Source organism: Phyllostomus hastatus, unplaced genomic scaffold (assembly GCF_019186645.2).
Source record: "Phyllostomus hastatus isolate PE091 unplaced genomic scaffold, TTU_PhHast_1.1 phas_contig_62, whole genome shotgun sequence".
NCBI classification, from domain to species: domain Eukaryota; kingdom Metazoa; phylum Chordata; class Mammalia; order Chiroptera; family Phyllostomidae; genus Phyllostomus; species Phyllostomus hastatus.
Genome location: NW_025333921.1, coordinates 7,546,090 through 7,573,439, shown reverse-complemented (window position 1 = coordinate 7,573,439; position 27,350 = coordinate 7,546,090).

Sequence of the window (27,350 nt, the reverse complement as noted above, 5' to 3'; positions counted from 1 at the left end):
TAAGTATCTTTTTTCTTTTAACTCCTTCTTTCTTTTCCTTCTTTCTCTTTTTATCCCTTCTTCCTTCCTTCCTTTTTTCTTTTTGTTTTTTAACTCTCACAAGTGAGACAATAATAACTGGAGTTGTGAAAAGACCAGAGTTGGATGCAAAGAGGGGTCACTCCAACAGCTGAGACAATGAGACAAATTTCATGTTGCTACTCCAGAGAACTTGCAAGTTATTATATATTTGTATTATTATTTTTAAAACTATTCTTACATCCTTTAGTTTATTGGTATTTGTGTATCTCTCCTCTTTCTGTTTAGTCTTCTTTGCTTGGCTTGTTAAATTGCATTGTTTGACTGGTTTCCCTTGTTCTCTCTTTCATAGTGTATTTTTAAATTTCCTTCTTTCACTTCACTTGTGTTCCATTAGCACACTACTCTAGGTCCTATACTTCCTATTCTTGATATCCAGATCACATAGATTCCATCATATGAGTGTTGTTTCATTACTATTGTAAATAACTGCTGTTGCATGCAATTGCAAACACTACACAACAGCCCTCCCAGATCTTAGCTGACTCCACTGTTTCCTAAAGTTTATTACTGTTGTGGTTAACTCTATTCCTCACACACTATGTCTATTTTCTATCCTTTACTCTTACTTTATTTCACAACCTGAACTCCCACAAGCCCACTGCTTTCTAAATCCAACTCACAATGCTTCCTCACCCAACGAGAGTCTTATTTCCTTTCCATACTTTCTAAAAAGTGGCTAGTTGGGTGAAATGTCATGGTTAACACTGTACATAACCAAAGGTTCTCCTATCTCTTCTCTACTGGTTGGTACTTTAAATACCATAGAATACACTCCCACTGTCTTAAACCATTTTTTATTCCCCCTCCAACTGATCATAAAAAAGAGTAGGTGGAAGCTGTGAACACCAGGCTACCTGCCAGAAGAGGAAACTCCCAACAAAGAAACCACAAACAGATAGCAACAGAAGAAGGTGAAGGAGGGAGTTGAAGCCACACCACCTCAACCCAGGACTGATCTGGAAGTACAGCTAAATGGTGGAGAAATTACTCAGAACACACAACTGAACAAGAGCAAGAGACAATCCTCAAAACCTTGTACACACAGAACTAATTCAACACAACCTGCCCACGCCTGCACAACAGAGTACAAGAGGTGGTGGACAGCATGACCTTCAGTTAACCAGCTGGAGAGAAGGACCCACCAAAGAAAGACCCAACAACAGTCAAAACCCAAAGACATACAAAGAGCTAACATAAATGACAGCCCAAGACCAAGGAGCTCAGGAGATCAAGGAGACTGCACCACTGAATCTCATGGATCTTCTACCATAGAAGTTTACACCATAAACACAGGGAGTCAGAATAGATCAATTTAAGAATCTGAGGCTAACAAGAAGAGTCTCACAAAACATGGGAAGGAAAAGAAACAATCCCCAAATAAAAAGAAAGGAGGAAGCCTCAGAAAAAATACTAAATGAAACAGAGGCAAGGCAACTAACAGATATTGAGTTCAAAGCAATGGTTTTAAGGAAGCCCAATGAGCACACAAAGAATTACCAAAAACTATAGAGAAACTACAATGAACTCACTGCAAACTATATCAACATGAAAAAGGAAATAGAAACTACCAACAAGGGCCAATTGAAGAATACAATTTCTGACCTGAAGAACACACTAGAAGGGATCAAAAGCAGCCTTAATGAAGCAAAGAATCAGATCAGTGAGCTGGAGGACAAGGTAGGAAAAAACATCCAGAATAAGAAAAACAAGGAAAAGAGCCTCAGAAAGAATGAAGAGGGGCTAGGGAAATGCAGGACAACATGAAACATAATAATATCCATATAATAGGGATATCAGAAGGAGATGGAGAACAGCAAAGGTTAGAAAACACATTAGAAAAAGTAATCATGGAAAACTTCCCTAATTTTGATGAGAGAAAGAGTTATACAAATCCAGGAAACACAGAGTCCCAGTCAAGAGGAACCCAAAGAGGCCTGCTTCAAGACACATCATAATTAAAATGGCGAAATTCCAAAACAAAGAGAGAATCATAAGGCAGCAAGGGAGAAATAGGAAGTAACATAGAAGGGAGCCCTGATAAGACTAGCAGACAACTTCTCAATGGTAACACTCTAAGGCAGAAAGGAATGGCAAGAAATATTCCAGGTAAGGAGAAACAAAGGCCTGCAAACAAGACTATTTTATCAAGCATGGCTATCAATTAAAATGAAGGACAAATAAGGAGCTTCCTGGACAAAAGAAGCCCCAAAGAATATACCTCCTCCAAACCAGCTCTGCAAGAGATGCTAAAGGGTCTGCTTTAAGGACAGGAAGAAAAACAGTGAAAGAGAGAGGAACACAGGCAAGAAAAAAATGGCAATAAATAAGAAAATATCAATAATAACCTTAAATGTAAATGGATTAAACACCTCAATCAAAAGACACAGAATAGCTGAATGGATCAGAAAACATGACCCACACATATGCTGCCTACAAGAGACCCACCTCAGAAAAAAAGAACATTGTCAAAAATGAACATATTTTCCAAACAAAATATCAACGAAGACATTTTGGCATTGAAAAATGCCCTAGGTCAAATAGACTTAACTGATATATATATAGAGTCTTTCATCCCAAAGAAGAAACATATGCATTCTATTCAAAAGCACATGAAACAATTTCAAAGATAGACCACATGATAGGATACAAAACAAGCCTCAATAAATTCAAGAAAAATGAAATCATATCAAGCATTTTCTCTGACCACAAGGGACAGAAACTAGAAACCAACCTTAAGGAAAAAAACCTAAAACACACAAACTTATGGAGATTGAATACCATGCTATAAAACAATGAATGGGTCAAGAATGAGATTAGGAAAGAAGTCAACAAGTTTCTAGAAACAAACGAAAATGAACTCAAAATAACACAAAACTTACGGGGCACAGCTAAGGCAGTTCTGAGAGGGAAGTTCATAGCGATACAGGCATACCTAAAAAAGATAGAAACATTTCAAACAAACAACCTATCCCTACACTTATAGGAATTCAAGGAACAACAACAAAGACAGTACAGAGGAAGTAGAAAGAAGGAAATAACCAAGATCAGAGCAGAATTAACTGACATAGAGACTAAAAGCACAATTCTAAGGATCAATGAATCCAGGAGTTGTTTCTTTGAAAAGATAAAATTGACAAGCCTATAACCAGATTTATCAAGAAAAACAAAGAGAAGACCCAAATAAACACAACCAGAAATGAAAAAGGAGAGATTACAACTGATACCTCAGACATACAAAGGATTGTAGGAAATTACTACAAAGAACTGTATGCAAAAAAAAATTGAAAACCTAGGTGAAATGGAAATTTTTTTAGAAAAATATAACCTTCCAAAACTGAATGAAGAAGAAGCAGAAAGCTTGAACAGACCAATGATGGCAGATAAAATTGAAGCAGTAATCAAAAAGCATGTGATACGCAAAAACCCTGGATCGGAAGGTTTCACAAGAGAATTTCAAAAAGCATTTAAGGGAGAGCTAACCCCCATTCTTCACAGATTATTTCAAAAAATCCAAGAAGATGGAATACCCCCAAACCCTTTTTATGAAGCTAGCTAGCATCATCGTATTCCCAAAACCTGATAAAGACATAACAAAGAAAGAAAACTTCAGGATAATGTTGCTGATGAACATAGATGTTAAAATCCTCAACAATGTATTGGCAAAGTTCCCCCAGGAATATGTTAAAAAGGTCATACACCATGATCAAGTGGGATTCATCCCACAAATATAAGGATGGTACAATATTCACAAATCAATAAACTTAATACACCGCATAAAAACAAACAAAAGACAAAAGTCACATGATCATATCAATAGATGCAGAAAAAGCATTTGATAAGGTACAGCACCCATTTATGATAAAAACACTTAGGAAAGTGGGAATAGAGGGAACATTTTTCAACATAATAAAGGCCATATATGAGAGACCTACAGCCAACATCACACTCAATGGACAAAATCTTAGAGCTTCCCCACTAAGATCAGGAAAAAGACAAGGATGCCTGATTTCACCACTCCTATTCAACATAGTATTAGAAGTCCTAGCCACAGCAATCAGACAAAAAAGAAATAAAAGGCATCCAAATTGGAAAGGAGGTTAAAACTGTCATTGTTTGCAGATGACATGATGGTGTATATAGAACATCCTATAGACTCCACCAAAATACTACTCGACCTAATAAGTGAATTTGGCAAAATAGTGGGATACAAAGTCAATATTGAGAAATCAAAGGCATTTTTGTACAGCAACAGTGAAATATCAGAAATAGAAATCAGGAAAAATATCCCATTTGATATAGCATAAAGAAAAATAAAATACCTAGGAATAAACCTAACCAAGGTGATAAAAGACGTGTACTCAGAAAACTATACAACACCAAATAAAAGGAATTAAGGAAGACACAAACAAATGGAAGCATGTACCATGCTTGTGGATTAGAAGAATTAACATCATAAAAATGGCCATACTACCCAAAGCGATTTATAGATTCAATGCAATCCCTATTAAAGTACACATGACATATTTCACAGATATATAACAAACGATTCAGAAATTTATATGAAACCATAAATGACCCCAAAAAGCTACAGCAATTTTCAGAAAGAAGAGCAAAGCAGGATGGATCACAATACCTGATATCAAACTGTGTTACAAGGCCACTGTAATCAAAACAGCCTGGTACTAGCATAAAAACAGACACATTGGCAAATGGAACAGAACAGAGAGCCCAGAAATAAACCAAAGTCGCTATGGTCAATTAATATTTGACAAAGAGGGGAGAAGCATAAAATGGAGTAAAAATAGCCTCTTCAACAAATGGTGTTGGGAAATCTTCACAGCTACATGCAAAAAAAAAAACGAAACTCCACCAGCAACTCACACCATACACAAAAATAAATTTAAGGTGGATAAAAGACTTAAATATCAGTTGTGATACCATAAAAGTCCTAGAGGAAACACTGACAGGAAAATCTCAGACATTCCACACATCAACACCTTCCGGAATATGTCCCCTAAAGCAAGGGACATAAAGGAAAGAATAAACAAATGGAATCTCATCAAGTTAAAAAACTTCTGCATGGCTTAAGAAGCAGCATTAAAGCAAAAAGGAAACCAACCTTATGGGAAAACATATGTGCTAATGATACCTTGGACAAGGGTTTGACCTCCAAATATATAAAGAACTCACAGGACTCCACACTAGAAAGACAAAAAAACAAATCATAAAATAGGAAAAGACTTGAACAGACACACTTCTCCAAGGAGAACACACAGAGGGCCCAGAGACATATGAAAAGGTGCTCAGCATCACTAGCCATCAGATCAAATGAAAACCATAATGAGATACCACTTCACACCAGTCAGAATGGCCATCATAAACCAATCAACAAACAACAAATATTGGAGAGGTTGTGGAGAAAAAGAAACCCTAGTGTACTGTTTATGGGAATGCACACTAGTACAGCCACTGTGGAAAACAGTATGGAATTTTCTCAGAAAACTAGAAGTGGATCTGCCTTTCGACCCAGCAATTCCACTGCTGGGATTATATCCTAAGAACTCTGAAACACCAATCCAAAAGAACCTATGCACTCCAATGTTCATAGCAGCACAATTTACAATAGCCAAGTGCTGGAAGCAACCTAAGTGCTCATCAGTGAATGAATGGATCAAAAAACTATGGTACATTTACACAATGGAATTCTATGGAGCATAGAGAAAGAAGGAGCTCCTACCCTTTGAGACAACACGATGGAACTGGAGAGCATTATGCTAAGTGAAATAAACCAGGCAGTGAGGGACAAATACCATATGATCTCTCTAACTGGAACTTAGTCAACAAAATAAAAGAGCAAACAAAATATAGCTAGAGACATTGAAATTAAGAACAATCTAATAATAGCCAGATGGGAGGGGAGAGGGGACAATGCGGAGAAGGATTTTCAGGAACTACTATGAAGGACACATGGACAAAACCAAGGGGGAAGGAGGAAGCAAGGGAGGGAAGTGGAATTAACTGGTGTGGAGGGGAATGGTGGAGGAAAATGCAGACAACTGTAACTGAGCAACAATAAAGTAATTACAAAAAAAGCCCTTTAATATAGGATTGAATAAAAACAGTGTGCTACATATATGCTATGGAATACTACTCAGTCATAAGAAAAGATGAAATACTGCCATTTTTGACAACATGGATGCACCTTGAGAATATTATGTTAAATGAAATAAGTCAGTCTGAAAAAGCTAAAAACCACATAATTTCACTCATATGTGGAATATAAAACTGAAACTCAGACATAGACAGCAGTAAAGTGGTTACCAGAGGGAAAGGGGGTAGAAAAGGATAAGAAGTCCAAATACATGGTAACAAAAGATGATTTGGCTTTAGGTGGTAGGCATGTTACCATAGACAGTCAGGGAGCGCTGAGGAGTCTTCCCATTGGCCAAGATAGTGGACAGCTTGGTACTTACACTTGCATACCAAAAGCTAGAAAGATGAATAGACAGAACCCAACCCTGCCAAAAGGTAGCAAGATAATTAGAGAGAGATAAAAACCCTCCCCTCCCCATCCCAATAAGCACAGCAAGCTTGAACAGCAAGGGTGGGTAGGCTTTGAGAAATGAGTCCACTATTCTCCCAGGTTGTGTGGCACCTAAATAAAAGTCTTTCATTTTGTAGAATCACCTATCTTATGAGTTTGGCTTTCATTGCAGCAGGCAGCTAAACCTACATTTTGGTTGCAGGTTTTGGCAACCCAGAGGGAATGGTTTGAACGTCGCTAATTCCCAGAGAGCTTGTGTGGGTGTTTCAGCTGCCTGTGGCAGGTTGACTTCAGGAACAACTGTGGGGACCTCCAAGAAGATGCCCAGAACTTTTCTTGAGGAATTTTCCTGCATTTATTAAGGTGTCAGCCACCTAAAATGTTTGGATAGTGAAAGGAAACTGGGTTTCTGGACAGCAGAGAAACTCTAAGACTGGGTAACTTGAACCAGCATCTACGCTGGGAGGGTTCTCTATTTCTACTGCTTGGGTTTCATGCCCCTGGGGGTCCATTCCACTTGGGGTTCATACCAGTTGAGCTTTGTGCCACTTGGGTCTGATAAGGACCATTTGATAGGCTATTTCTTCTGCTTGGGCTTCATGTCTCATAAGTTTCATGCCACTTGAGCTTTGTGCTACTTAGGCTTCATGTCATTTGAATTTGGTCAGAACCACTTGTAGTAGTGGCTGGCAGGAGATAAGACACTAGGACTTACTTTGATTTATAATAGAATTAAAGATCCAAATTTCATTAATACATTCCTACATTGTCTGGGGTCATTCTATGGTCATGGCTTTAAGTTGGTACTTTTGTGTCATCAGGGGTTATTCTGTTTCAAGTCCTAAAGGGAATCCACTGTGCCAAATTTTAACAGATTGGTACAGGTACAGCTATGATTTAATGACTAAGAAGGAATTGGTTTCCTACTGTGACACTGGTTGGTTTGTATATACTTTAGACATGTGGAAAAAATGCTGTAAATTGTTCCCTAAATTACTATACTATCAAACAATTGAAATTGTTTTGCCAACTCTCAGGAAAATGGGATGACATCTTTTATGTCCAGGAGTTTATGTCTTTACATAATAAGGAGTTGGCAAAGAAAGGAAACAAACTAATGATACAAAGAAAGGAGTTGGCTTCAAAATCCCTCCCTGACAGTAAGATGCAGGAAGCAAAGGAAACTGAGGAGACAAGTCTCTTTAAAGCCTTGAACCAGGGAACCAAATATTAGCAGGAAGATTTAACCTACTACCACCCCTGTTGCAACATACCCCTTAAAGTGGTCCAGAGTGATGACAGTCCCACCCTTGTTTGGCTGGGCACCCAATTTGGGCAGGAAGCACCCTTTTCCAGTGTGGAGCAAACCCCTTTGTCTCAATTCCTTGTAAACTGAATAAACTGAGAAGGTGAGCCAGCTAGTCACTACTGTGTCTATACTCCATTTTCCATTTCAGAGTTACTGAATCATAAGAATTTCAACACCTCATATAGGGAGAATCCTCAGAAAATTGCAATTTTTTTATCTCAATTTTTGCCAATCGCTATCCAAATTGGGTAGATATACAGGCACTCCTTAACATCCTGCTAATGGCAGATAAAAGGTGGCTAGTTAGAAATAAGGCAGGTAAACAGGTTTGTTGCCTCCATTAAGAGAATCCCAATGGAACTCCCAACCCACCCACTATGATCTCCTTGACACAGATCAACTGGGATCCAAATGGTGGGGGCATATCCTCTCTAGACCATTACAAAAGTTGTATATTGGAAGGGCTTAAGAAGGAGTACCTGAACAAAAGAGCCTGACTATGATACAGGCTATTCAAAAGAAACAAACAAACAAAAAAAAAGACAAAGATCTTTCTGAATTTTTAGAAAAAATCTATCAGACCTATTGAAAACACACTGATGATGACTAAAAGGCACCAGAAAATCTACAAATGGTAACATGATTTTATTAAGCAAAGTTCCCTAGATATCAGAAGAAAGCTCTAACATTTAGATAGGGCATTGGAAATAAACCCTGCCTAGCTGGTAGGCCTTTAAATGTTACCATGTCAAGGAAACAAGAAAATTAAAGCAGACCATCATTTTTCAGAAAGAGTTTAGGGAAACCAGAAAGAAGAGTAGGACCTAAAAGGAAAAGAGAAAGACCCACTAGGTACCAATCAATGTGTCTATTGCAAAGAGGAAGACCATTGAAGAAGTGAATGCCTGGAACTCAAAAAGAAAAATACAAGGATAGAAACCCTCACTGAGACATGTTAGAAATGAATGACCAATCTGATGATGAATGAGGAGGCCCAGGGGCTCCTTTATACCTCCTGATCGATTACTATTTCCTCACAGGAGCTCCAGGTACAATTGACAGTGGGAATAAGGAAATTGACTTCCTCACAGATACAGGAGCTACATACTCAGTGCTTAATAAAAAAAGAAAAGGAAAGGAAAAGTTTAGTTATAGTGTGGGTTACTGGAGTGGCCAGACAATTACAAAAATAGGCATTTCTTTAATCTCTAGAATGTCAGTTTGGGGATCAAGAACTTACACATAGTTTTATCAGACTGCCTCATTTCATTCTTGGGCCAAATTTACTTTGTAAATTGCATGCACAAAAAAACTTTTTCCCCCTGAGAAGTAGCAACTATTGTTCAGGAGTCCTGTTGGAACATGCTCTCCAGCTCCAGGTGCTCCTGATTTACCCAGAAAGACCTGGAGGTGAACTCTTCCCATCCCAGATCTACAAACAGGCTGACTGAGTCATTTTGGCCAAAAGAGCCTTAGGTAAGGTGGTAAAAATCTAACCATAAAAGTGAACCTAAAAGAAGTCTTCATAATCCCACAGGAGAAATAATATCCCCATAAAAAGCAAAAGTTAGAGGGAATTCAACCAGTATTACAGAAACTCATAAAATTAGGATTTATTTGTCCATCCCAGTCTCTCTACAGCACCTTAATTTTTCCAGTCTCCCCAAGACAGTGTCATTTTGCAAGTCAAAAAGCCTGATGAATGTCAATTTGTATAGTAACTTAGGGCCATAAATAATGTTGTCTAGGACATTTATCCTATGGTGCCCAACTTTTATACTTTGTTGACCATGGTGATTGAACATAGAAAATGATTTTTCAGTCCTAGACTTGAAGGATGCTTTTTTCTACATCTCAATAGATGAAGAGTTTCAACTATTATTTGCCTTTTAATGGCAGGACCCAGAAACTAAAGCTATGTTACAAAACTGCTGGACTGTGTTGCCATAAGGATTTAAGAATCCCCAACCATATTTGGGAAAATACTAGCCAAAGATTTAAGGGATATTAAATTGAAATAAGGAAGTCTTCATAATATGTAGATGACTTACTAATCACTAGCAGTACTTATGAAGACTGTTTGTTCAACACCATCACAGTCCTAAATCATTTGGCAAAAAGAGCATATAAAATACTGCCTCCAGATTTGGTCTATTGGATCAGCTGCTGACAGAACCTCTCTTGGATTTATATACAGATAAAAGCAGCTTCATGGAGAATGGTGAATAACAAACAGCATACGTGGTAGTCACCATAGTCAAGTATTCAAAGTAACAATGGACTCCTGTTCACATCAGAAATCTCCCAGAAAATAGGACAGGCAATACAAATTCAATGGAAACTACATGCATTTTGGAGACCCCAACCCGTGGGGAAGACTGAGAAATACCTTATGGAAAATCCTTCCACGTTTCTGCTTTAAGAACACCCTCTTTAGATTTAGGTCATGAATCAAAAATCAAACAATATATACAACATTTAAGGCAAACACTAACAACTTAGAGCAAGTTTATTCATTTCAATTTTATCTACCCATCTGGCAAGCCCTTAAAACTAGTCTAGCCAGGAGATTGAGTTTCACTAAAGGCCTGGAAGACTCAAGGTCCTGAACAGAAGTTATCCTAGCAATGAACCAGTCTCTATGACATCCTGATGATAAGGCACTCTTCCCTAAAGCTCATGGGAATCAAGCCTTCAGCCCACCATACACAGATAAAGGGGTTGCACCCGAGAAGAACTCACATCTTCCTGCTGCTGCTGATACTTCAAGGGGAAGCTTAACTTTCACTCCTGAAAGAAATTTAAAATTCCTCAATTGGAAAGTGACAGTGCCTCCCAAAACTAAGTGAAAATGTTATGTTTTATTGTATTATTTATTTTTTGACAAATGTTATGCTTCTGCCTATGCTTGGGCTGATAATGCTTTTGTCAGTATTTCCCAGACAGTTGCTTCCTTGACAAACTTATCTCACTGTTAGGTGTGCCACCTAAAACCATGCTCAGGATTAAATCATGGGATTCTTTAACTTCCTTAGCTTCAAGTTTCACTATAATTCCCCCTGCAGTACTAGGTATCCCCTCTTAAATAATTGATTGCTTGTCTACATAATAGGTCTTTTTAAAGTATATTTTATTGATTATGCTATTACAGTTGTCCCAATTTTTTCTCCCCTTTATTCCCCTTCCACCCTGCACATTCCCTTCCAGCATAAGAAGAGGAGAAATGGTAGTCCACCATTCTCCCAGGTAATTGCACTTGAATAAACCCCTTTCTTTTTGCACTACCATCTGTCTCACAAGTTTGGCTTTTGATGCAGCAGGCAGCCAAACCTGTGTTTCAGTCACAGGCACAAAGTACAATATACAGATAATGCATCATAGAAATGTATACTTGAAACCTATATATTCTTATTAACCAATTTCACCTCAATAAATTTAATTTAAAAAGAAAAAATAGAAAAAATTAACAATAATTATACCTTCCTCAATAATTTATTATAAAAGTTAGTTAAAATGTGAAAGAAAATACCCAGCATGCATTTTGACAATTGCTAGACCTTCAATTAATGTCATTTCCTCTTTCCTTTATCATATCCCAGGGACAACACATGTGAAATCCCTAAGATTAATTCATTGTGTGTGTTGTCTAGAAAATATACTAGCACATTTTCTTATTAATTCAAGAATGCTTTTGTTTTTCTTTTTTTAAAGAATACCAATGGCTTTGTGTCTTTATACTTTTGCCAAAATTGATCAGTTTTAAATTTCACCCATACAAAAGGTGTAAAAAAGTTCTTCATAGATTTTTCAAATAGTTGATTAAATAGTAGCCCTACGGAACCATTGAATATGTAGTTGGCACTACAGATCTATGTTATTGTTCTCTAGGAGCTATAGGAACTAATTCTCAAGAGAAAAACAATAAGATAAATAACAAACTATCAATGCAGTTACTTATTTGACAGGCCAATTAAGGAAAGTGGCTATTCTCTAAAACAGAGCCACAATGTGTATGCATTGTTTTGTTTTAGAACATTTAATTATGGCTGTATGACCTCTCATTACTACTGGAATTTTCAAAGTAAATATTAGAATTATACTTCAAAGAAAACCCAGCGTGCCATGTCACTTTTTATATTATATACCTAACAATAATAAAATCACCATCTCTGTAGCTTATCATGTAAGTAGAAGTTCATGATTCCATATATTAATTACTTTGGACATGTACTAAAAATAACAGATGTCACAGCATAACATAGCTATTATAGAATTAGAACCTTTTATTTTTGCTACACAGCTCCCTAATATGCATATTCAATGAAAAAAAAACAGGCTTTAACTAAAATGTCATTGCGGTTATCACAATAATTTATTATTAGAACCTCAATGTTAAATTATTCAGAAAGCCAGCATGTCTAAATATTTTTTAAAAGTCAGAGAATGTAAAGGCCAATTTGATTTGCTTTGAGACAGTTACTTGACTCTGTTTTATGATCGCCAATTGTACTACACTCTTTACCAACCTCACTCTTAGGTGATCAAAGCAAATGCCTTTACAGTGTGAGTTGTGTGAGATCAAAATTACACCTGCTATATATTATTTACTTCTCCAGATATCTATAAAAACTTTCTTAGCTGAAATAATTTTCAATAACAAATTCAGCAATTGTTGCATACAGAAATGAGTCATACCTTAGTCTTCCAATATTTTCCATTAGCTCAGATTAATTTGTCTGCTTTGCAAGATGTCAAATATGTAGCATCAATATCTACCAAAACTCAATTATCATGCCTGCATTTGCATATATCTTCTTTAATCTCCACAGCTATCCTTTGCATTGGGGAAAAGTTTTTTCTTTTTATCAAAAATGAAATTGAATTTTTTTTTTTTTGGTAAAATGGTGTTTCTAGTAAATAAGGAGTTTGAAATCAAAATGTCAGAATACATGGCATTTCAGTCCACATTATTACAAATACTAAGTAGAGTCATAAATTTTAGTACAAAGTTAAAACACAGAGGAGAAGTAGATCCTGAGGAGAAGATAACCGCTATAAACTAGGAAGCCAAAAACCAATCCCTCTTGCCGGAATTTTACTTAGGACTTCATGTAGCTAATGCCAACAAAATAAAGAAACAATAGAGGAACAAAGAATGAGGAGAAACAAAAGAGGAGAGAATGTAGTAAATGATGTATGTACGATACATGATGTAAATGTGAATAACAAATATGTATTTATCTCAAGAAGAAATCTTATCAAAAACTGTCAAAATCAGAGATGGCTCTCACTGGCATGTTTGACATATCTTCCCCTGCTTTTGAAGATTCCATAAAAGTTTAAAAATATATAATAATTAAATCAATCAAGAAAATGTTCATAGTCACAGTTAATTATAATCTATCTGTGTATATAGGGGTATATCTGTTTTATTTACAAGTAGTCAATAAAATATGTTAGAAAACAATAAATTAGATGTTCACCTTTTGCATGTATAGTAGCTGCATTCTTGCTTCTCCAACTATAAAAAATTATGAGATTAAACAAAATAGGCTCCACACTTGGCGTTGCAGATAATTTAGAGGTGGTCTCATCTTTTGCAGTTTAAAAAACTTTTATCTTGAAGTCCTTTTATCTTGAAAAGAAAATCATGCAAAGTACATTTCATTGATGTATCTCCTAGAATGGACTCTTCGAAGATTAAGGACTTTTTTCAATTATTCACCATTACTCTGAAACACAATGTACATGGGGTTTTCTATGAGTAATATAATGGAGGAAAATTATCCTCAAGAGAGGATGTCTTAGAACATCAGAGTATTTTCAAATAGTTTTGACATTGAGGAAAGAAGAAAAGGAATGCCATAGTACCCATCAGAGTTATGATAAAGATTTCTTAGCACATATGATGATTTATTATGGTTCTTGAGCTCATAAATAAACATTTTACTTTGTTTTATGCAAATGTACCTTTTAATCCAGAGTGTGACTCAGAGTTCTGGTTCCTTTCTCAGTGATATTGACAAAAGCAAAGATATAAGAATGTCAGTTTATCTTATCTATGATGAAAGGGTCAGTCAATACACATAGTTCATTTATTTGTCCTTATCAGTTTATAATTTCTCATCATCTTCACATATTCTGTTGTTATATGTGTTAAAAATACTTAGTTAAATTCAGTCATTTTCCTTTCCATTTTACAAATGGTATTTTCTTTGCACGTGAAGGTATTTTATATTTGTTATAGAATGGTTTCTATTTTGTGGGACATTGTTGGAAGGACTTTCACTACTTGGAAGGGTTAAAATATATAATCTAATGATTTGTCTGTTTTAGATTCATTTATTATATCAACATCCTCCATACTTGTTGATATTATCCTTGTATGTTGTGGAAGGCATAAACTTAAATGTATTTGAGATTGTTGTTGGACTTTGGGTCAAGATTGTGGTGTAGGTAAACACAACTTACTACTTTATATAAACTACATCAAAATTACAGCTAAACTATAGAACAACCACCATTCAGAACCATCAAAAACTGAGCTGAATTGAAGTCTCACAACTACAGAATTATAGAAATTACATCTTGACTGGCAGGAGGGGTGGATATGTATAAAGGACTGATTTCACACCATTTATGATGGATAAAAATTAGGAAGCTTATCTCAAGAATGAAGAGTCCCTATCCCACATCAAGCCCCCAGCCCATGGTTTCGGTGCCAGGAAAAATAGCTTCTGTGACTTCTGGCTGTAAAAACCAGTAGAGATTGAGGGAGTAGAAGACAGAAACCTCTGGATTCCCTTACTGTTCCTCAGAAAAGGCTAATATGCAGACTGACTCAGACTTACTCCCTCTGGGCTCCAGCATGGAGGCAGCAACTGAAGGCATCAGAGACATATAGGGAGGAACTAAACTGTCCAGCAGCAGAGAAAGAGTTGGGGTGCAGCTTTCTCCCAGAACAAAGTGCTGGCAGAAGCCACTGTTTTTTGCTTGAGCCCTCCCTGCATAGTGCTGCAGAGTAGCAGACAGGTGCCATATCTGAAACTTCATCAATCTGGCTCACACTGTTTGGTCCACCCTAGTGATTCTCTGATGACCTGCCCTCAGAGGGGCTTACCCAACATTCTGGGCTTACTCAAGCTATTTTCAGAGGCTTTTCCATATGAATGGCTTGTTTTGGCTCATGTTTCAGATTTTCCTAAAATTTTTTTCAAGAAGTAGTATCCGGCTTCAGTGAGCACCAAACCTTTAGAGGGTTAGTCCTAAGTTGCTGCAGCCCTTGCACTAGCAGTGGCAAGCCTTTGCTCACAGCTTGGCCTCACATGGGCTCCTCCAAACCCCACACAAGTAGTGGCAATCTGAACATTGCTTTGCAGCTTATGCTCTGTGACCCCAGACAGAAAACAGGTGGTGGCTAACATTGAAAGTGCCAATAGCAATCAAAGCTCAACAACAGCAAGAGTGTGTATGCATCTTACGCAGTGGGTGTACCTAAGGTACCCAGCTTGGGTAATAGAGGAACCTGTGCCCATGGATTCTACAGGAACTTACTACTTTAGGCCACTCTGCTAAGCCTAGCAGATGTAGAAGCTCTACCTAATACATAGAAACAAACACAGAATGAGGAAACAAAGAAACATGGCCCAGATGAAATAACAGAACAAAATCCTTAAAGAACTAAACAAAATGGAGACTAGCAAACTATCAGATGCAGAGTTCAAAACACTGCTTATAAGGTTGGTCAAGGAACTTAGTGAGAACCTCAAGAGCAAAAAATGATCCAGTCAGAAGTGAAACATACACTAATTAAAGTAAAGGACAATTTACATGGAACCATCAGTGCAGTACATGAAGCCAAATCAATGATTTGGAATGTAAGGAAGCAAAAAACACCTAATCAGAATAGCAAGAATAAAAAATAACCCCCCAAAATGAGGATAGTGTAAGGAGCCTCTGGGACAATGTCAAGCATACCAACATTCACATTATGAGGTTGCCAGAAGGAGAAGAGAGAAAGCCAGAAATTGGAAGACTACTTGAAAAAATAATGACAGAAAACTTCCTAACTTGGTGTTTGAGATAGACATACAAGCCCAGGAAGTGAATAAAGTCCCAAACAAGATGAACCCATAGAGGTCCACACCAAAACACATCATGATTAAAATGCCAAAGGTTAAAGACCAAGAGAGAATCTTAAAAGAAGTAAGAGAAAAGCAGTTCGTTGCTTCTAAGGGAACTCCCATAAAGTAACTAGCTGATTTCTCAAAATAAACTTTGTGGGCTAGATGGGACTGGCAAGAAATATTTAAAGTGATGAAAAGCAAGGACATACAATAAAGATTTCTCTACCCAGCAAAACTAATTTTTAGAATCAAAGGACAGATGAAGAGCTTCCCACATAAGAAAAAGTTGAAGGTAATCATTATCACCGAACCAGTTTTATATGAAAAGGCAAAGAGTAAAGAATATCAAAACTATGAACAATAAAATGACAATAAATACATATCTGTCTACAAATATTTCTAAAACACAAAATAAATAAGCAGAACAGAAACAGAATCATATACAGATAACATTTTGATGGTTGCTAGATGGGAGGTGGGTCACAAGGATGGGCAAAATGGTGAAGGGATTAAAAAGTACAAATAGTACAAATTGGTAGTTACAGAATAGCCATGGGGATGTAAAGTACAGTATAGGAAACACAAAACCCATGGACACGGACAGCAGTGTTGGGATATCCTGAGGGAGGAGGGCAGCTGGGTGGAAGGGGGAATAAAGGACAAACTGGGACAATGGTGATTGCAAAATCACTAAAATAAAATTAAAGAGTAAAAATATTCCTTGCTGGCATAGCTCAGTGGATTGAGCGTGGGCTGCAAACCAAAGCATCGCAAGTTCGATTCCCAGTCAGGGCACATGCCTGGGTTGCAGACCACAGCCCCCAGCAACCACACATTGATGTCTCTCTCTCTCTCTCTCTCTTTCTCCCTCCCTTCCCTCTCTAAAAAATAAATAAATAAAAAGAGTAAAAATATGAACTAAACAAAAAATAAATAAATTTGAGAATGTCTATTCAAATGCCTCAATAGTTGAATAATTTTATTTTCCAAAGTGAATTAAAATGCTTCCTTATCATTTACTAAATCACTACATATACTAGCTGTATATCTGTACTTTTATTAACTCATTTATAAAATGAATTTAAACTATTTAACCAATTTTAGTTGAATTAAAGAAAATAGAAAAAATGGTAAAAGAACTGGTGACTACCATTGGTTTAATATAGATTTAAGATAAATCTAAATATGTAGAAATTTTAAGTATAGAACAGAGATGCTAATGCTACAAATTATACATTTTATTGTAGAGTTACAGCTAACAATGAATGTGGTTAGAGGCAGAGAAATTTGGGTTAAGTATCAGAAAACTAACATCCTCATCGCAAGTTGCTGGGAGTCCATCAATTTCACTAAAAATTAATTAATATAGCTAGGAAACTACATCTCCAACACTTGCTTATTTGAATTAGAAATTTACTTCAATTTCTCTTCCATTTTATCCTTCTTAAACATAAATAAACAAATCATAATATTATTTTTAAGATGTAAATAACATCTGAAAAATAAAATCTCATTGTAATAGAAGTATATATCTAAAATGCCTGTATACATATAAATATATCTACAGAGGTTCAATTAATGAGTATAACAATGATTATTATAGAATATTGAAGTTATCTTATAGTTTTTATCTGTGCCCATTTCTACTCTTTTGCATGATTGATAATGAGCACATATATTTTATCCAAGTATGTTTCCTAAACAATTACAGAAAATAAGTAGAAGAAAGTATACCAACTGGTTAATCATGATTACTTTTAGGCAATGGACATGTTGATAATTGCCATTTTCTTATTTTTTATATTATCTGTATTTTTTATTTTCCAAAAGTATTCTGTGTAAAGTTACTATTAAAGAAAACATTTTCCAATAAATTTATAATATTTTCAAGTGATGACCAGTTTGTGCAAGGGTGGACATGCTATTTTACTCCTTTCCAGTATGATCCCTTAATCAGAAATATATAATGGTAATGATTTTTATCTCTTCCATAGTAGCTATCTAGCTAAATAATATTATAGTTTTTTAACATAATCAGAATTTTATGAGTTATTTTTATGCAAAATTAGTCTTAACTATATTGAAATAACCTAATTAAGCATATTTTCTGGAAGACAAGGTACAAATGAACATATTCCCTCAAATTTTGAGAATGTACTTTTTCATTACTAACTAACCAACTATTAAACACCTAGCTAAGATAATAAGTAAATACACTTCCACCCATGTGTAGTCAAGTACTTTGAATTTTCTCTAGAAAAGTGGTAAAATTTTCTACCATAGTAAAAAGAGTTATAGTATCCATCTTTTGCTTGACAAAATGACTTGAAAAGATAATAAAGTCTCTATATGCCCTAGCAATTTTACTTCTGGGCATATACCCAAAATAAGAGAAGGCAGGGACTTAACCAGATCTTTAAACACTTATGCTCATAGTGGTGGTTTTGTACTAATCATACAGTGAAAGAAATCCAAGTGTTCATCAACAGATGAATGGATAAACCAAATGTGGTATACACATTTTTCAGACTTTCAAAGGAAGGACATTTTGACATATGTTAGGGTATTAAGACATGTTGCTAAGTGAAATAAGTCCATCATGAAAGGACAAATACTGTATGATTTACAGTATATAAAGTTCCTAGAGAGTCAAAAGCATAGGGATGGAAAGTAGAATGATGGCTACCAGGGGTGGTGGAGGGGCTGAATGGGCAGTTTGCATTTAGTGAGTACACAATATTGGTGAAGATGAAGTCATTCTGGAGATGAATGGTGGTGATAGCTGCACAACAATGTTAATGTGTTAATTGCCACAAAACTGTACACATAAGTTGCTCAAATGGTAAATTTTATGTAATGCATGTTTTACCACAATAAATAAAAGTGTTTCTAATTAAATTGCTAATTCTCATGTCAATGGGCTAGATGTCTCTTAAGATGTTAGAAAGAGCCATGGTGTCTGTACTAACAGACTAAAATTCAACTAGAGTGAAAGTGAAGATTCTTCCTCAAATGTTCACAACTCATTGTAAACTATGAATGTCCATTTATAGAAAGAGCCTTAATTTCCCTTCTTGTTGATATTGTGCTGCTTACAGAATTTTGAATTCAAAGAAAATGTAGCATGTGAAGTTTCCAAAGAGCTCCCCCAACTAGGAACTCTTTTCTGTTGGTGATGGCATTTGGGTTTACAGCCCAAAGAGCTGTCAAAGTGTTGAGTTGGATGATGTAGGCAAATGCCTAATTTCCAGTCCTTCCAAGAACTGCATTGAAATGTAATAAAAAATATGTTAGTGATTCTGGAACAAATAACATTGTTCTAACTTTTATTGTCATTTCAGTAGGAGTTCTGGGCTATTTCAGGGCTTTACCATTCCCTAGCTGTATCATGCCATACCTTTAATAGAAAAATAATAGAAGTACAATAATAAAAAGGAATATTTCTACAAGCTTGACTGTCAAGTAAAGGTTAACTAATACATTAAGTAAGTTATCTCAACCCTAAAATAGACCTACACTATAGGGAGTCACACATTGTTCCTCAGGGTAGGAAATTGAGGCTATAGAGATTGAAAAAAATGCTAAAAATCAAAGATATTATTTGGAAGTAGAAAGGTAGGGTTCAATTATATGTGTGTGTGCATGCACAGAAGTCCTTGCTCTTAAAAGTATATATTATGAATCAATAGCAATATTGGATTTTGTTTTTAAATTATTTTTTATTGTTGTTTAATTAGTTGTCCCACCTTTTCCCCATTCTCTCTCCGACCCCTCCCACCCTGTTGGGAACCGCCCTGACTGGTATCAGAAGCTGAAACCCCCGCCTAGGCTAAGGCTAAGGGAATGCCCTTGGAACCGTAAGCCAGCAAGGAGACAAAAGCTTATCTCCCTGGCAGGAATGCTGCTTCTGCTGCTTTATTCATAACTGAACCCCCAAAGAGCTTGGTCAGTTAGCCAAAGACGGGTAAGATTCCCCAAGGGGGGAACGACCTAAGACAGGCACGATCACTTTGGGAGGGCCCCCAGAAGAAGGACTTGGGGGGCTGCAGCAAAAGGGGGTGATGGACCCTCACTCCTCAGCTTTGACATAGCCTGAGTTCTCATCATCTGGGAGAAAATCTCCTTATCTCTTTGTTGCCTTAGTTCCCTTGCTCCACCTAAGCCTGAAACAATGACAGGGTGGTGCAGCTCAGTGCTGAAAAGGGCGGATTCCCTGGGTGATTGGGCCTAAGAAAGAATATGTAAATTACTGTGAAACCTTCTTTGTTTAGAATGCTCTCACTTGAATGAGAAGAGTCCAAGGAGGAAGTTAATTTGTTCCTCAAAGTCTTACAGCTCTTTGACCCCGACTCAATAGACCTGCAGAGTTCCTTGTTTTCTATGATTCCTTACTTCCCCTAATGAGTACTGTACTTTACCTGAATTATTATGCAAAATGATCCCAATAAAAGCAGGTGTGGATGGTAAATCGGTGCGCTCCCTACTAGAAGGGGTGGCCATTCCGTCCCTACTTCCCCACAGAAACTAGTCTGTCTCTGTGCATGTTGTTTTTTCTCACATGTTTTTCGGCGAGCCATCCACAGCGTTCTGTGGTCACTGCTGGCCAGGGACCCACGCAACACCACCCCTTCCCGCAGTAAATCCCCACTCTGTTGTTGGTACCCATGAATCCTCCATTCATGTTCATTGACTTAACCCTTCCTCTTACTTCCCCTGTTATCCCCTTCCTCCCTTACTTCTGGTCACTATCATTTTGCTCCTTATTTCCATATCTCTGGTTCTATTTTGTTTGCTTGTTTGTTTTGTTGATTAGGCTCCACTTATAGATGAAATCATATGGCATTTGTCTTTAACTGCCTGCTTTATTTAACTCAGTGTAATACTCTCCAGTTCCGTTTGTGCTGTCAAAGTGTAGGAGTTCCTTCTTTCTGCTGTATAGTGTTCCATTGTGTAAATATACCACAGTTTTTTATCCACTATTTACTGATGGGAAATAGCAATATTAGGTTTTCAAGACCAGGCTTTTCTCTTCCCTTGGGAAAGCTCAAGTTCTAAACTTTTCAAATTTTCTGTGTGTGTATGTATGTGAGCAAAGATCATAATTATGGATTTCTGAGATGGACTAACATAATGTTAAGACACTTTGGCAAAAATTTTACTTTCAATTTTCTTAAGAAATCCTTGGATACTTGGTCTTCAATATTCTAGTTAATGGACGGGTACCAGAATAGAGGTAGTAAAAGCTTCTTTACTTGTTTCATTTGATATTTTATATTTTTAACTATAATGTAACTAAAGGTAATATTAATATTTTAACCATAATAAAGTACCTTATATGACAATTAACATTCATAATTAGCTGCTAGATACTTGCTATACAATTGTACACTTGAAAACTGTACAATGTAATTTGGCTTTTGTTAACAAAGGATTTTTAAAATAACAAAAAAAAACACATAAAAAGAAATGACTTTCAGATATAAGAAAATGTTGAGTTGTATTAGAAATTAATTAATGTTATTGGAAAAATTTGTCAATCAAGATGTGGCAATATTGGGATGGGGTAGAAAAAATCAATGAAGAATATATAACAATTATTGGATCTACTACTATCTGCAAAAGCAACTGATTAATAATACAGTTGTAATATATCCTAATTTTAGTGAATAGACTGCTATCTTTAATAAGGAAAATAAGCATTTAAGTCACTAGAAGATATCCTCCTATTTTGTATTCACTTTGCTTTCCATTTATTGGTCACATGTAAATTTACTTCTTAGTAATGCTTCTCTAAAGTCTACTCATTTCTAAATGGACAGATAAAAATAATTTTTAACTGCAAGAATGAGAACCCCAAGTGACAGTAAATTAACCACACTCATGCCATTGCATAAAGTGATTTATTAATCTTTTGCCAGGCATTTTCTCTGAAAGTGAAATGCCATGGTCTCTTGTTCCCGGTCTACACAGAAGATATTGTGAATTGGTATTCAACTCTCTTAATAAAGCTATTATTTCCTTATTTAATCTTCCTGTTTACATTATAAAAACTTAATCTTAAATCAGTACATCAGATGTTTTTAATGAAGGCTTCTATACCTAAGATAAAATACTTCACTTTAAGAACAAAACAAAGAACCATTCAAATTACTGCATGAGTATGTGTGTATATACTGCAGAATATGCATATGTGTGTATACATATATATTATTCAGTATGTATAAAGTATATAACTGTATATTATAAATATATTCATATAATAAATATGTATATAAATGTATATTCATATAACTATATAGTGCAGTATACACATGTATATGTATGTGTGCATACTGAATCGTATATATATATATAATTTACATAAATTATATACATAATTTACCCATGTAAAGTTTAATAATAGGTCAATATGTAGAAATATTAAAGGACTGAGGTCACACAGGTAAAAACCTCTTTTTTTAAGATTTTATTTATTTTTAGGTAGCGGGGAAGGGAAGGAGAAAGAGAGGGAGAGAATCATCACTATGTGGTTGCTTCTTGTGCATCCCCTACTGGGGATGCTGCCCACAACCCAAGCATGTGCCCTGACTGGGAACTGAACCAGTGACCCTTCGGTTCTCAGGCCGATGCTCAATCTGTTACAGGGTGCAGCCAAGAGGGGGGACCCCAAATAGGCATTTAAAATGGGGTCCAGAACTTAAGGTGTCCAGGAGATTTTAAGATGTCTCCAACCATCCCCCCACCCAAGGTGTGGGTTGGGGAAGGGACAAATGGAGCAGGGCCATTGAGAGCTGTTTTGCATAGCAACAGCCTTGCAGCTACCCTCTGGCGTGGTCATTTAACTTATTTATAGCCTTTGGCTGGTTGCATGGATGTGTTAAATAGCTGTGATCATCTCTGAGCCAGGGGAATAGAAGTAACTTCCCCACCAAGATGTGACTGGGGGCAGATCCCCCAAGCTACAGCGCCTGCGTGGGAGCTCAGAGAAGACTGGCTCCAGGACATGGGGCCACACCTGCCCAGACTCATGATGGCAGACCAGTAAACCTGGAAGGATATGAGTTCTGTAACAAATCCACTGAGCTACACCAGCCAGGGCAAAACCTCTTAATCTCTTGAAATATGTACTGAACTTCTTCCATAAAGCTTCAGTTTTAAATAATAAAAATCAATCCAATTATACCAAGGCCACAGTAAAATAGAAGTTCCTACACATAGTTGGTAGGCTAAAACTGGAATAACACTGTTACTAATGTACACATACACAGATTGTATTAAGAGTTTAAAAATATAATACTTTTTTAAATCTGACAATTTTACTTTTAATATTCAGTTGTAAGGAAATAAAATCAAATATAGAAAGAATTAAAAGAACTATAAATAAAATTATCCATGTAATGTTATTATAATAATGAAAAATTGAAAATGCCCCAAATATTCAAATATATGTCATGGTTAAGTCACAAATAGAGGATTAATCAATTAATCATTACATGGCCACACTGTTGATGTGATAGCAACAAAAATTGGTGCAAAACTAGAAATTGTTTTGTGCCAAAAGTCACAGAAGTGAGAAAAAAGAGCATAACATACTTATTTTGGTTTTTTTTAGCAATATTACTTTTGCTATTGTCCAGTCTCTAATGATAATAATAGGTATGCCAAAGAACATTAATTCACTCTCTGAACTACTCATTGGAGAATTTCAGATTTAGATTTTCTCTAAATGATAAAATGTGCCTTCTATATTTGCTTTTAATAAAATCCATATTTTATATTTAATTTTACAAATATTTTCAATTACATTTGCCATCATAGTTATGACTCTGAAACATTACCTTTTCAAATTTATTTACTGAAATTGATATCTAGTTAATGAGAAAATGTCACAGTATATATCGCATCCAATGTTTTTTCCTAATTACCAACATATTTGTAGTAGTGGTTCTCAACTGAGGTGGGAGCAATTCTGTCTCCTCCATGAGATGTGGTAAAGCCTTAAGCTGTCACAGATGGAAGTAGGCTACTGGCACTAGTGATGAAAGGCTGATGAACATCCCACAGTGTTAAGAACAACCACTCCCAGCTGCAACAAAGAATTACCTATCCCAACATCTCAACATTGCCAAGGTTAAAGAACACTGATTTATAGCATAGTTATTTAACAGTTTTAGCAAAAGCAATTAAAATGTAATTGGCTAATATATGAAGCAAGATAGTGTATTTAAAGATAGTGTATTTAAAGATAGTGTATTTCAGTGTATGTGCAAGTTCACATAATCAGCAAGAGAATCAGGGATTTAGGTTAAAGATAACACAGACAGGCACTGCCTTTGGATTGTTTTGCAGAACTAATTAGACACGCATACCATTGTCGCACCAGCAACCCAGCACATTAAGGCTGGATGATACCCACCTCCTTCATAGTTGGACCCTGCAGCTAGAATCACCTAATGACATTACTAGATATTATTAGTTTATTAGTATTATATCACTCTTGCCTTTAGAAACTGAATGAAAATATATCTTTTTTTTCTAAATGTGAGATGGACTCTGCCCGTTAATACATTCTTTCCCCTCAAAATTTCTGCTACAGATCAGGTACCTGTATTCCAGACATAAGAGAGGCAAGGAAAGCTAGTGTCTGAAAGTTCCATCTTCTACTATGAAAGTTGGAAGAATGTTCAGTTGTTAACTTGACAAAAAAGGGCCAAACTATCTAATACTCACTTTACTCAATATTACAAATTTGAAATGATTTCTTAAAACTTAACTTCACCTCTATTTAAATGACTTCAATTCAAAATGCACTATGTTTATATAGTGATGTCCATTCAACTATAGCTAAATATAAATTTATTATATTTTGCTCTTCAGAATATTTTATAAATTAAAACCCACCTGAAAGTGGTTTTGAAATGTAATAATTGATAAAATACCAATTCTATATATTACAGACTAATATAAAAATTTAATATATACAGTCTAAAATAAGGAAATTATCAAGAGTAATATGTCAAACAAATCTATTCTAAACTGTTGGAAAAATTTTCAAGACACATTATACAACATCAATTTAGTGTTGAGTATATTAATGTATCCAAGATTCACATTGCTGAAAATTTTAAATACCAGGATGCCTGGATATGTGTTATCTCAGCTTTTTTGTGACTTCTGATCCTGACTGTGGTGTACTCCAGATGTACCATTTCAGCATCTTGGACACACTTGAACTTGTAACTGGATGAGCATATGTCTTCTCCCTCATTCCCTAATAAGTTTTGGTATTTATTATGCTGTTTGCAAATTGTATACTTCGGAAATCCAACAACTATATGGTAACTAAAGTAAGTAATATAAAAATAACAAAATATTTAACAAGTAAATATTTTAAATGGCTTCATTATATTTACAGAAACCACTTAAAAGACAATGTAAAAATGCCCATTTACAATAACAAGTTTAAAAACTAGTATAATACAAAATAGGCAAATATTAAAATATAAATATATCTCAACATTGATCCTCCACTGTTGGGAGCCACCCTGCCTGGTTTCAGGAGCTGTAACCACCCCCATGGCTCAGGCTGAGGAAGTAAACTTCAGACCAAAAGCCACTAAGGAGACAAAGCTTATCTCCCTGGTAGGAGCACTGCTTCTGCTCCTTTTACTTCATCCATAACTGGCCCCAATGCTTGGTCAGTGGGCCAATGACAGGTAGAATTCTCCAAGGGGGAAACAACCTAAGACAGGCACAATCACGTGGGAGGCCCCCAAGGAAGGACTTGGGGGGCTATAGCAAAAGAGGGTGATGGACTCTCATCCCTTGGCTTTGACAAAGCCTGAGTCCTCATCCTATCTGCCAGAAGTCTCCTAATCTCTTGAGAAGTTTCCTAATCTCTTGGCTGCCTTACTTCCCCTCCCTGATTTAAGTCTGAAACAATGACAGAGGACAGTGCAGTCCTGCTGAAAAGGGTGGGTTGCTCCAGTGATCAGGCCTGAGAAAGAATACATAAAATCCTATGAAACCTGCTTTGCTAAGAATGCTCTCAATTAAATGATAAGGGTCCGAGCAGGAAATTAGTTTGTTTACCAAAGTTTTGTAGACCTTTAGCTAACAGGCCCTGACTCAGAATAGGTCCTCATAGTTCTTTGTATGCTATCTATTGTTTGATCCTTACTGCCTGACAATGATTAATGAGCTTTACCTATATTCCTGTGCAAATTGAAACCCAATAAAAATCTGTCAAGGCAAGGATCAGGGAGGACTTCTCCTCTTGAAAGAGTGGCCAGGCCATTCTGAGGCACCCTCCCCTTGAGAGGATAGCCATGCCATCCCTTTTCCTCTACAGGACTTGGTAGTCCACCCAAATGTATCTCGTATCTCATCCATAATGCCATGGACACTGTGGGCCGGTGTCCGTGACACTCCACTCCAAATGTAGATAATAATGGAAATAATTCCAACTATTTAAGTAGAAAAACAATAATAAATAACATCAATTCTACTTATGTTAGAATGTAAATTTATATTACAACTTTTAAACTGATAACAGATACTACACTTGATATTAAGGAAAATGCTGAGAAGTTATAAATATATTATTACAACTTTTAAAAACTAATCAGGCTAATTTTAAAATCCCTGTGAGTAAATGAAAGTTCAATATTAACCAATATTTTTCAAAAATTATTAATAAAGTAGTACAAGTCTACTCTTCCAATATATTAAAATACATTTTAAAACTATTTTATAGTACTAACACATAGACTGAAAAATTAACAGGAAAGAATAGAAAGTTTTAAAATATACCCAAATAAATATGAGATTTAGTATGCATTTGAAGTAGTGCCTTAAATAAGATAACTGGCTTATAAATAAATAGTTTGGAGATAACTTCATAACTATCTAAAAAGAGAAGTTGGATTCACCTCTCAAAACTTACACAAAATGAACCTATTTTTCAAAAGTAACACTGTATAAAAAGACTAAGTGTGCTAGAATAACTCAAGAAGTTCTTCTTATTATTTATAATATTGGAGTGGAGAAAGTTATTCTTAACATGTTAAAGGACACAAATATAATAACATTAAACATTAATAATTTTCATCAACCATACATTGAATCAATTCTCTTTGGCAAGATGGTTGTAAGTACTTCAAAAAAGTTCTATCTTATAGAACAAATAACAAAGTAATTTTCTTAATATACACAAATTTCTTTAAAGTGATAACCAAAAAATCTAAAAATCAATGCATGAAATAGGCTAAAATACTTAACAAAAACAAAT